At 49.7% G+C, this 12,019-nt stretch overlaps 1 protein-coding gene across 1 annotated transcript in view; it reads right to left on the bottom strand.

Annotated features, from left to right (window-relative positions):
• The window catches only part of st6galnac5a (ST6 (alpha-N-acetyl-neuraminyl-2,3-beta-galactosyl-1,3)-N-acetylgalactosaminide alpha-2,6-sialyltransferase 5a), a 54,309-nt gene that overhangs the window by 18,209 nt on the left and 24,081 nt on the right, over nucleotides 1–12,019 (bottom strand). The gene's annotated exons all lie outside the window — the stretch shown is intronic.

Raw genomic sequence — 12,019 nt, 5'->3', positions numbered from 1 at the left:
ACAGCCTAGAATATAGTGTGACCATTAAGACGGAATAATACTCCAGGTATGAATATGAAAATGCTGTTTCCCTCGTCATTGTCATTTCTGACATTATAAAAAAAAACATGAAAAGCAAAAGGCGCAGCGAGGTAACGCTGAGAAAGGGAAAAGAAAGATCTATTCACAGCACAATCTCACAACTCATTGCATCCATTCTGAACGTAATTATTCCCCGAACCTCTCCATTTAGTCGTGTGAGATTAAAGAAGATAATGCTACTTTTTTTTGCAATTTTGCAGTCAATGGTTTTTCTAACGGTTGTTTTCAAACTAATTTCCAACAGTGGTTTTCTGTTCCCCCCCCCCTCTCTTTACAGATCCCTTTGAGCTCAGTGAAGCTCATCGATAATTTAACGTGTTAAAATCTAAACTGTTGTAAGTTGAGAAGACGCTCTTGTTATCCCGAGTGAGTTTGAACTAGTGAGCAGTTAGCTGAGTGGACTCATGGGGGCCCCATGACCTCAAACTGGCATCGCCTGTGGCAGATAACCTATTGTAACGATCACAGATGACTAGACTCACTAGCCCGTTGGCTAACGGGTCAGACCCTTTAGTTGACTGGTTAGCGCAGTCGCCCGTGGCGCGGGCGACCCGGGTTCACGTCCCGGCTGCGGTGGTTCCTGGCTGCCCCCCGAATTCGCTACATTCATGTCAGAAGTGGGATGGTGAGGCCTTCAGAAATGCGTGCGCCCAGAAGTGTATGTTGAAGCGTGGGGATGCGCTTCCCGAAGGGGGTGGGGGGCAGTGTAACAATCATGAATGATTAGACTCACTAGCCCGTTGTCTAACTGGTCGGACCCTTTAGTCGACTGGTTAGTGCAGGCGACCCGGGTTCGCGTCCCGGCTGCGGCGGTTCCCAGCTGCCCCCTGAATTCGCCACACTATCATCTAAAATAAATCACTGGCAGGTCACATATCTTCATATTAGGGACACCACGTCTTGGTGGGATGCTCAATGTGAAGACACAAGGATGTCCCCCCCCCCTTCTTTTTGACAGTAGGAGTAAGAAATAACTAGGGGCCAGGGATTACTCTGCCCATTTTGCACAACTGAAGCATATCAGGTGCGTTGGCTGGGATGTGCGCCATGCATTCAGGGTGAGCTCGTGTCACTCCTACAAGGTGGTTGAGCTCTAGTCCCCGAATAAAAAGGTGGGTGAATTACATTCAGGATAATCCCTCCTTACCACGATGCCAATGTGTCACCCCCGACGCTTTCAAAATGTACAACGTGTTACTTGGCTATTCTCCCACAGTTATACCCCGGGATGCACATGGCTTTTTCCCCCCCTTTTCTTTGGAAAAACAGAAACACACAAAGCTGACAGGAAAGCCTTGACAAGAGCAACTAGGCAGGCACCTTGAAGCCCTGCTCAGTTCTGCCTGACAGGAACGACACGTGGAGAGTGGAGGCTTGCTAGAGCTGTTTGAAAAGGCTCTCTCTCTCTCTCTCTCTCTCTCTCTCTCTCTCTCTCTCTCTCTCTCTCTCTCTCTCTCTCTCTCTCTCTCTCTCTCTCTCTCTCTCTCTCTCTCTCTCCCTCCCTCCCTTTCTCAGAGTGAACAGTGTGTGGGGAATGGGGAGGGGGAGATAAGTGTCTGGCAAAAATATGCTGAAATAAAAAGTCTTGTTTAGCATTTGCATCTTCAACGCTTCCTCCCCTTGGGGGGGGGGTGAGAGAGAGAGAGAGAGCAGCGAAAAAATGTCTAGGAAAGTCTTTCTGAAGAGCCTTAGGGGAGGGAAAGCATGTTCCCAGTCGTTGTCTTCCGCGCTGCAACACGGGACCCCACGGCGCAGATGGAAGACAAGCTGCGGCTGTCTGAGGTTACTCGTCGTGCAAGGCTTTGTCTCCCCACGTCTCCCCCTCCACGTGTTCTGTGTTTATATGCCACGCCGCTGTGCAGAAAACAAGATTATACTTCGTCTGCCCCCCACCCCGACACACACACACACACACACAATCTCTCATTTCTTTTTAAACAGCTGCTCGAAAACGTATCAACAAGTCCTCCAATACGACCGCATAGGTCGTTTGTCCTCTAATACGACCCGCAGGAGCGGTTCCTAATGTAACCGGTTATTTTCTTGCCCGGGACGGGATTCGATACGGGGTGTGCCGCACCACAAGGCGACATCGCTAACCGCTCGGCTAAAGGGTCAGACCCGTTTGCTAGGGGCTAACGTGTCTTATTAGTAGTTTACACTAACTTAGCGCCCCTGCCGGCGGCAGGAGATATGTCACCGATACTTTTCGCCTCTTGCGCATTGTGGGTTTTTAAAACAAGTTGAGAACAACGGAATATGCAGTGAGTGCGTTTTTGCGTTGTTTCGCCGTCTTGTATAGTAACTAAGATGCTATTTTAATTCGCTATGGGCGTAATTTGTTGCCAGCGAACGGAATTGTTGACAGTTCGTCGGTTACGTCATCGCGCGTGTATTTCACGCTGTGGAACTGAACTAAACGTCGTTTCTCCGGAGAGTTGCACATGCGCAAAAGCGACCGGGAATGACCGCTGTGGAGCGACCGGACAGATAAGCAAAACAGCAAAATGGCGGCGGCCGATTCAGCAACATCGCGTCGTAAAACATCTAAAGTCTGGGAGCCTTTCACCCTCAACCTGGCAAGGAAAAGGATGACCTGCCAGATCTGTAAGGTGGACCTTGCTTATCATGGGAGCACCTCGGTAATGCACGGACGTGTGAAGAGGAGGCACGTTGGACATCTGGACGATGCGGACGCGCCTCGGTAAGATAGTTAGCTTGTTAGCTAGCTAGCTAGCTAGCTATGTGAAGACGGAGTTTCTTGGCTTTTAACGTTAACGTAAAGCATCTAAGAGTTTAAAAGAGTGATGTTACCCTTTTGCCTGACAAATGTCTTCTTTAATCAAATTTATGTGGTCCGACTCCGAAGAAGAGTAAAGCTACCATGGATGGCTTCATGCAAAAGAAGCAGACGTGTACACCGCAGCAAGCGACTGCCCTCACCGAGTCAATACCAAACATGATGGTCAACGACATGAGGTATTCTTTTGTGCGATTCATTATCTGACTAGTCGATTAATCGGTTCAATAATCGACGACTAGTCGACTATCAAAATAGTCGTTAGTCGCAGCACTAAACGTTATGAGAGCTAACTTAACGTTAGCCACCCATCCATCGAACCGCTTATCCTGCTTTAAAGTCGCGGGTAACGTTAGCCAAAACTTAGAAAGTCAGCTAGCGTGGACATTATAACCGCTATGTGACGTTAAACTTTGCTTTTATTAATATTCGTTCTCGCGACAGCTTGTGGAAGGAGATCGCTTGTTGTTACAGGGAAAGTAACGTATTGTGGCAGGATGAGGAAAAACACAGGAGACGAAGGCGAGTTGGAACTTTATTCCTCTGCTCCAAAACCAAACTGAAACAGGAACAACCTTGCACCAGAGAGGAACGTAAACCATGCCCCCAGCTCACAGCCCTGCTGGGTGAGAGGCATAGCCCCCTAGTGTCCGCCACAGTATTATAATTACAGAGGACCGCCAGGAAGTAGCCTAAAATGTAATTGTAGTTCGTAATAAGCTGCTTGTACAAACGACCTATGGGGTCGTTTTTTGGTGGAGGACATCTCAAATTAATAGATGTCCGTCGGCCAGTCCACACAGACCGGGCACAGTTTGATCAATAGGGACAATGTGCGTCGTCCCCACCATAGCCACCTTTATTATCATCCGTTCGCACTGCAACCAGTGCTGTTGATTCAACATGACGCCATCAGGGGCCGAGACACAAGCGCTTCCGTTTAATGAGAAAATGGCACATGTTGATTTGTTAATATGCAAACACAGCACAGTGCGGGTTTTTATTATGCCGACTGGCCTCCTCCACCCGAACTCATACACACATACACACATGCACGTACACACATGCGCACATACACAAATGTAAACAGCAAGTCACACTTCTCTAGTAAATTGGAAAAGTTTCAAAGTTCAAGGGACAGAATTGTGTCATCAAGCAATCTGTGCTGCGGGAGGTCTTCACCAAGGGGCACGCGTCTAATCTCAGCCCAGAACCACTCCTCATTTCCTTGTTTATGAAAACGTTGACGAATAATGTAGTGTGAATGTCAAGCTCCTGCCTCTGCAGCTGCGCCTGGATGAAGGAGAGACTAACTGTGAGTAGCAAGACAGGTGTGAAATTCAAATTGTCTGTATAGTGTTGAGCATTGCGAGGATGTATCCCCCCCACCCTCACCCCCACAATCTGCTTAACCTGAATTTCTTGATTTTCTCAAAATATGAAAAACCCTGCATATGTTGTCGTTGTTCCTGTGCAGCCTGTCTCGTTTCAACAGGACAACGCTTCAAACGGGCCGATTTGGGTTGCACAAGAGTGAAATTATCTCCCCCCGTTTGGTAAATTTCTTTAACTGGATTTGAGAACACTCAGATCCGAGGTTTAATACTTAATTAAGTAACATCAAAATTATCTTTTTCTTGCAGTGTGGGTTTTAGTGGAAAGAAATAGGCTAATCTGTTTAAACAGAATGAGATGTGAAAGTGTTCAGTGCCAGTGCATGTGTGTGGGGTCTGCTTGTCCTCCGTGTGTTTGTGTGGGTTTCCTCCCACAGTCAAAAGACACGCGTGTTAGCTGAATGTGAGTCTCAAACATGCCCATAGGTGTGAATTGTGTTTGAGCGACTATGTGTATGATGGACAGGCAACCTGTCCAGAGAGCCCTCCCTGTCTCCTGTGGGTGTAGATAATGGTTGGATGGATGATGAATCAGCTGTTTGCTGCAGAAATATCTGTCAAATCTTATCTTGCTTATGATTAAAAAAGGAACATCCAATCTGGTAAGGGAGATGTACTTGGTTCCAATGCAATGTCATTTGTTTCACACACAACAAAACATCGGCGATATGGTGAAACAAGGCAATACACCCCACTAGTGGGCGTCCGGGTAGTGTAGCGGTCTATTCCGTTGCCTACCAATACGGGGATCGCGGGTTCGAATCCCGATGTTTCCTCCAACTTGGTCGGGTGTCCCTACAGAAACAATTGGCCGTGTCTGCGGGTGGGAAGCTGGATGTGGGTATGTGTCCTGGTCGCTGCACTAGCGCCTCCTCTGGTCGGTCTGGGCGCCTGTTCGGGGGGGGGCTTGGGGGAATAGTGTGATCCTCCCACTCGCTACATCCCCCTGGCGAAACTCCTCACTGTCAGGTGAAAAGAAGCGGCTGGTGACTCCACATGTATGGGAGGAGGCATGTGGTAGTCTGCAGCCCTCCCTGGATCGGCAGAGGGGGTGGAGGACAGCTCGGAAGAGTGGGGTAATTGGCCAAGTACAATTGGGGAGGAAGGGGCAGGGGGGGTCCAAAAAATAAACAAAAAAAATGCTCCACTAGTATCAGAAAATGACACCGGACCCCCAACAATTCTTGAATCAACTTGAATACCTTTGGAAACAAGTAAAATGTTGTCCACCCTAACGTCAGACTTTCCACTTTTCTCATCGGTGGTGGAAGACTCACAGTTAGATATCTCTTTAGCAGTACACACCGCTATAAATACTTCTTCATGATTTCCCCCCTTAGCCACAGCGAGGTCACACGAGGCCAGCTACAGCAAAGTGCCCCCTTGAGACTGAAAGCCATCGTTTTTTTTAGCTCAGGGACACTTCAGCAGGGCAGTTGTTTGCCGACACTGGAGGTTGAGTCCCAGTTCTCCACAGCCGCTCAGCGAGTTCTATGGAGCAGCTCTCGTCTCATACAGTGTGTTGAATTGTAATAGTTGTTATCGACGCTTCGCCGTAATTTAAGGAGGGGCATTGCTCTCCATTGTCGAGTGTAATGGTGTGATATTGCATCCTGAGGGATGTTTCTGTTATTATATAGATTCAGCTGTAGTGGGGGTGTCGTGACTGGTTGTTCAAGATTGTGGCTCCTCATGCAATTATGTAAGGTCTTGTTGAACTGTCAATATTATCTCACGCTGATGAAGTGCTACAGCTGAATAACATCGGTGAGATATTTCATATAGTTTATGTGTGGGAGGGAGTGCATATTTTTTCATTTGGTTGTAGTTCATTAGCTTTTCTAGTACCGAGGTGCCCCCCCTCCATTCTAAGTCTGCTAAATCCTGACAGTATCATGACCGACTTAACAATGAGTGGGGAGGGAGCATCTGGGTGGCATGGCGGTCTATTCCGTTGCCTACCAACACAGTAATCGCCGGTTCAAATCCCCGTGTTACCTCCGGTATGGTCGGGCGTCCCTACAGACACAATTGGTCATGTCTGCGGGTGGGAAGCCGGATGTGGGTATGTGTCCTGGTTGCTGCACTAGCGCCTCCTCAGGTCGGTCGGGGCACCTGTTCAGTGCGGAGGGGGAACTAGAGGGAATAGCGTGATCCTCCCATGTGCTACGTTTACCTGGTGAAACTCCTCACTGTCAGGTGAAAAGAAGCGGCTGGTGACTCCACATGTTTCGGAGGAGGCATGTGGTAGTCTGCAGCCCTCCCCATAGCAAATACGGCCCAAATCTGCCAAATCAAATATGGGCTTTTTTTTGGCAAAGATGCGGCGCTCTCGGCAACATGTAATCTGGATGTGACCCTGAAGTGGCCCGTGTGGTAAATGGTGAATATGGCCCAAATATCACAAAACAGATATGGACCACCTTTGGCAAATATGTGGCACATGCAGCATTGCTATGGCTTGGTGTTGGCCCAGATCTGGCAAACAGGAGCCCAAGTGCCATCATTCCACGCGGTATGTGGGCCGGATGAAAGTGTCGGTGTGGGACGGGTCCGGGCCACAGCAATTTTGCTATCTGGGTTAGCTCCTGCAGGGTTAAAACCCGTGTCTTTATGCTCACACAGTGTGGTCACACAAGTATTACATGTAAAGTATCAATGCCCACGTTCATCCACAATGGCAGCCATATCTAGTGCAGCTGGACGCCATCTCGGCAGTCTGCATAGGAGGCAGCGCCAGACACCCTGCACGGGTCGTACAGTCATGAAGAGGTCTCACACGCACACATATTTGGATAATTGAAATTCTCTAATTAACAGAACATGCGTGTGTTTGGACACACCGACGCGGGTGAAATAAGGAAAATCCACAAAGCGTGCTCGGGATGAAGCCGGGGACCCTCTTGCTGTGAAACAACAGTCAAGACACCCTATAAACCAGAAATTGCTTTACGCACCTGCAAAGTATTACTATTGGAACCAATTTAGGTCCCATTTACCACAATTGTCAGAGGCCAACAGGCCAACAGAGCTGTCAGTGATTATAATGTAGCATTATATGACTATTAAAAAACAGAACGGGGAGGAAATGTTATTTCAAAAACTAATTTGCCATTAATCACTGGGTGGGTTGGCAATTAAGTCTGAGGGATGCTGAGGGACACCAGTTTTCACACTGCTCCTCTGTTGATATCATCAAAATGGGTAAATGTGGCAGCATCCCATACCATCTTAATTACCTTGACTGAAAAGGCACACACCTAATCAGCAATTACAGACTTGCAGTGTTGCGCGGGCCCATCGCTGATCATCTCGACACCCTGCGCTCAGTCACCGAAGACAACGAGATTAGTCTTATCATTCAGGTTAACAAGCTATAGTTTAAAGTACAGCAAACAGTGCTGATTAGTGGTTTGTAATTAAACTTTGTTCCAAACACACATTTACACACCGATGTAATGAATGTCAGCGCCTCGTGACACAGGCTGCAAAAATGCCTTTGTGTAATTTGCCATGACAGGATCCGGCACTGGCGGCACAGTGCCGCAGTGGTTAGCACCGTCGCCTCACAGCAAGAAGGTCCTGGATTCGAGCCCTGGGGTAGTCCAACCTTGGTGGGTCGTCCCGGGTCGTCCTCTGTGTGGAGTTTGCATGTTCTCCCCGTGTCTGGGTGGGTTTCCTCCGGGGGCTCCGGTTTCCTCCCACAGTCCAAAGACATGTAGGTCAGGTGAACCGGCCGTACTAAATTGCCCCTAGGTGTGAATGTGTGTGTGGGGCCCTGTGATGGCCTGGTGGCCTGTCCAGGGTGTCTCCCTATCCGCCGTCCAATGACTGCTGGAATAGGCTGCAGCATCCCCGCGACCCTGAGAGCAGGATAAGCGGTTTGGATAATGGGTGGATGGAAGGATGGAAGGATCCGGCACGCTGCCTATCTGCAAGGATCCCACATCTCTTGTGGTGAGAAAAGATAATTGCTGTTTTATTCGAGAAAAAGGGGCAGTTGCTGGGTTTTTTCTCATTCTTCCCCTCCAAAGCGCTTAATTGGCTTGTCTTGCTACGAAGACAGCTGATGAACTTGGTGGTAGCGAGTGTTGCGTTTGTAGGTTTCACACCACACACGTCTGTGAATCTATAAACTGAAATTCAGTGCGGGCTAAAAAGGCATTTGTTTTTTGGATTTTCCTCCCTTTTTCTCCTCAACTGTACCCGGCCAATTACCCCACTCCTCCGAGCCGTCCTGGTCGCTGCTCCACCCCCTCTGCTGATCCGGGGAGGGCTGCAGACTACCACATGCCTCCTCCGATACATGTGGAGTCGCCAGCCGCTTCTTTTCTCCTGACAGTGAGGAGTTTCACCAGGGGGACGTAGCATGTGGGAGGATCACGCTATTCCCCCCTGAACAGGCGCCCCGACCTACCAGAGGAGGCGCTAGTGCAGCGACCAGGACACATACCCACATCCGGCTTCCCACCCGCAGACACGGCCAGTTGTGTCTGTAGGGACGCTCGACCAATCCAGAGGTAACACGGGGATTCGAACCGGCGATCTCCGTGTTGGTAGGCAATGGAATAGACCGCCACGCTGCCCGGACGCCCCCCAGAAACGCATCTGTGAATGAATATTTGTGTATTTGCTCGTAAATGATTTGCCGGTCCATGTGAGCGATGGCTGTTCTCTTGTGAGTTGTCTTGTGTAATATGCCTGCCATGCGTGGCTGTGAAGAGATAGATGGTTGTGTTTAAAGGATGCAGAATAGCTTCATGATCAAAGTTAGATCATTTCAACTGGCCAGTGGTATAACATAGTTGTTTGGTAATATTGTATCTACATCGTGATAATGAAGCACCACTGCGGTGTCTGACATGTTTGGAGCACTGATTTAATGATGAGTTCCCCGACCTCATGATTCACAAATTAAGCACTTAATGCCATTACCGGTTGCCTGTGATGTTATGGCTTTGAGTCTAGGTGTAAGGGCTTTCTTTTTTCTTTTTTTTTTTTGGATGATATGCTTGCTCTTGTGGTATGAAAGTGACACTTTTCCATTCAATCACACCGAGGCGACACAAGTGACCCGTGTGATGTCATACGAATAACATTTTGCTACCGTTGCCATTCTTTTTGAAAACCAGATGCAGGAAACATCAGCTGGCGCCTTTGACTGAATTCCACATGCTGTGAGGCGGCCTCACTGCATATATATATATATATATATATATATATATATATATATATATATATATATATATTTAATGTGTGTGTGTTTTAAGTTCTGACGTGAACATGACAGTGTGCACACATGGCAGCAAACCAAGTCCAGGTCACCAAGTTCTGTAGTATCGCTGCACAGAAAATGGTCAGAAAATATCAAGTGTCCTGATGTAAAGACCAGCAGGAGAATTTGGCGAACAGGATGTTTCTCTGAAACCTACGCTCCAGATGCAGAGGGCATCTCACGTGCAAGCTGTCGGACGTCTTCTGGTTGTACGATTTAAAGAAGCGACTTGTTGTGTTATTTTTCTCCAATATATTATGTCATGGCGGCACAGTGGCCCAGTGGTTAGCGCGGTCGCCTCACAGCAAGAAGGTCCTGGGTTCGAGCCCCGGGGTGGTCCAATCTTGGGGGTCGTCCTCTGTGTGGAGTTTGCATGTTCTCCCCGTGTCTGCGTGGGTTTCCTCCGGGGGCTCCGGTTCCCTCCCACAGTCCAAAGACATGTAGGTCAGGTGACTCGGCCGTACTAAATTGTCCCCAGGTGTGAATGTGTGGGCCCTGTGATGGTCTGGCGGCCTGTCCAGCGAGTCTCCCCGCCTGCTGTCCAATGACTGCTGGGATAGGCTCCAGCATCCCCGCCACCCTGAGTAAGGGTACGCGGTTTGAATAATGGATGGATATACGTATGTAAACAATGTGAAGAGATGGCGAGGGTGAAATAAGTGAAATAAATGCGGCCACGAGAGACGCATAAGAGGCGTTTTCAGGCCAAGCGGGGACGCTGGGCGATGCAGACTCGTTAAATGTTATCTGAATCACATCTCTCAAACTGTGCCGAGGCAACAACTGTGCCCATAGCCGTTTGCCGCACGCTGCGCTGTATGTCCCTCTCCTATCTGTGTCCTCTGCCTCCCCGCGGCACGAGGCAAGGCATTTCTTCGCCCTTAAATAAGCTTCAGAAATGCTAATGCGTGATAACGTGAGGGGGGAGGGTGGGGGGGGTACGGGGCGAGAGAACTATCACTCACAGTGCAAAAGGCCAGCACTCGCTCACCATTTGCACTAAGTCATCGACTGTGATTGCCTGCTCGGGGTGTCGAAGTTGTTCGCCAAAATCCTTCTCCAGTAATTTCCCCCGTGACACACGTCTTGAGCCGAAGCCTGGATTTCATGCCCACTGACATCCCAGGGCGAAGGCGCTGAGCGAGGCAGAGAGAGAGTGTGTATGGCGGGGTTTTCATTAGGCATAAATGGCCCCGGGACTGAGAACTGGGCCTGGGCTTTCTAAATTAGAGTCATCGAACTCCGCTCAACTTGAGATTGGGTGTTGCAGGAGTCGAGTGGAAATGGGCTTCTCCGAGTGAAAGAAAGAAAGGCGCTGACGAGTACATTTTCTTCTTAGTGATAAAACGTATTTTAATTCGAATGTATGTGAAGTTTAATCATCGCCCCGTGCGGCCGGACCGAAAAGCAAGCGCGACAGAAATTGTAAGGCCTGAAGAAGGAAGTAGCGGGTCGGCTGACGAATCCATCTGCACTTCCCTCTGGGAGCGTCAGTGTTGCTTCATACCTGCTATTATTTATTTTTCTTTTTGGACCCCCCCCCTTTCTCCCCAATTGCTCTTGGCAATTACCCCACTCTCCCGAGCCGTACCGGTTGCTGCTCCACCCCCTCTGCCGATCCGGTGGGGGGGGGGGGCTGCAGACTACCACATGCCTCCTCCCATACATGTGGAGTCGCCAGCCGCCTCTTTTCACCCGACAGTGAGGAGTTTCACCAGGGGGACGGAGCGCGTGGGAGGATCACGCTATTCCCCCTCAGATCCCCCTCCCCCCCCGAACAAGCATCCTGACCTGCTAGTGCAGCGACCAGAACACACACCCACATCTGGTTTCCCACCCGCAGGCACGGCCAATTGTGTCAGTAGGGACGCCCGACCAAGCCAGGTGTAACACGGGGATTCAAACCGGCGATCCCCCGTGTTGGTAGGCAACGGAATAGACCGCCACGCCATCCGGACGCCCGTCACGCCTGCTATTAATGGTCTGTAGTGCAGCCAAATAGATGCTCCCCGAAGCCCTCTCACAGTCACTGAAAGTCATCAGACTGTTTGTTTCGATCACGGGGATAAGGAGGCGGCCCGGTGCAGCAGGCGTGTTTACTTTATCCAGACGGGGTTGACGTGGAGACGCGAGCTAGAGGAAGACAGGAGAGAGGCTGCTGCTGGGATTCGGCTGTGGCCAAGCTGCTGTATCAGCACACGGGTCTCAGCCACAGACACCGGCTCTGTGGCTGTTCTGCTGTATCAGCACACGGGTCTCAGCCACAGACACCGGCTCTGTGGCTGTTCTGCTGTATCAGCACACGGGCCTCAGCCACAGACACCGGCTCCGTGGCTGCTGAGGAGCCGAGCACCCCCACTACGCCGGGCATTCATCGCTAGCCCTGAAACAAGGTTGGCTATATTACCAACCGGCACAATCAGCAGAACACGTGAGGTGTGATTCAGATACGTGAATTTAACCAAAGCT

The sequence above is a fragment of the Lampris incognitus genome, chromosome 14 (genome assembly GCF_029633865.1).
Source record: "Lampris incognitus isolate fLamInc1 chromosome 14, fLamInc1.hap2, whole genome shotgun sequence".
Taxonomy (NCBI): Eukaryota; Metazoa; Chordata; class Actinopteri; order Lampriformes; family Lampridae; genus Lampris; species Lampris incognitus.
Note: the sequence above shows the minus strand (reverse complement) of the source record. Positions and strands in the feature narration are given on the sequence as shown.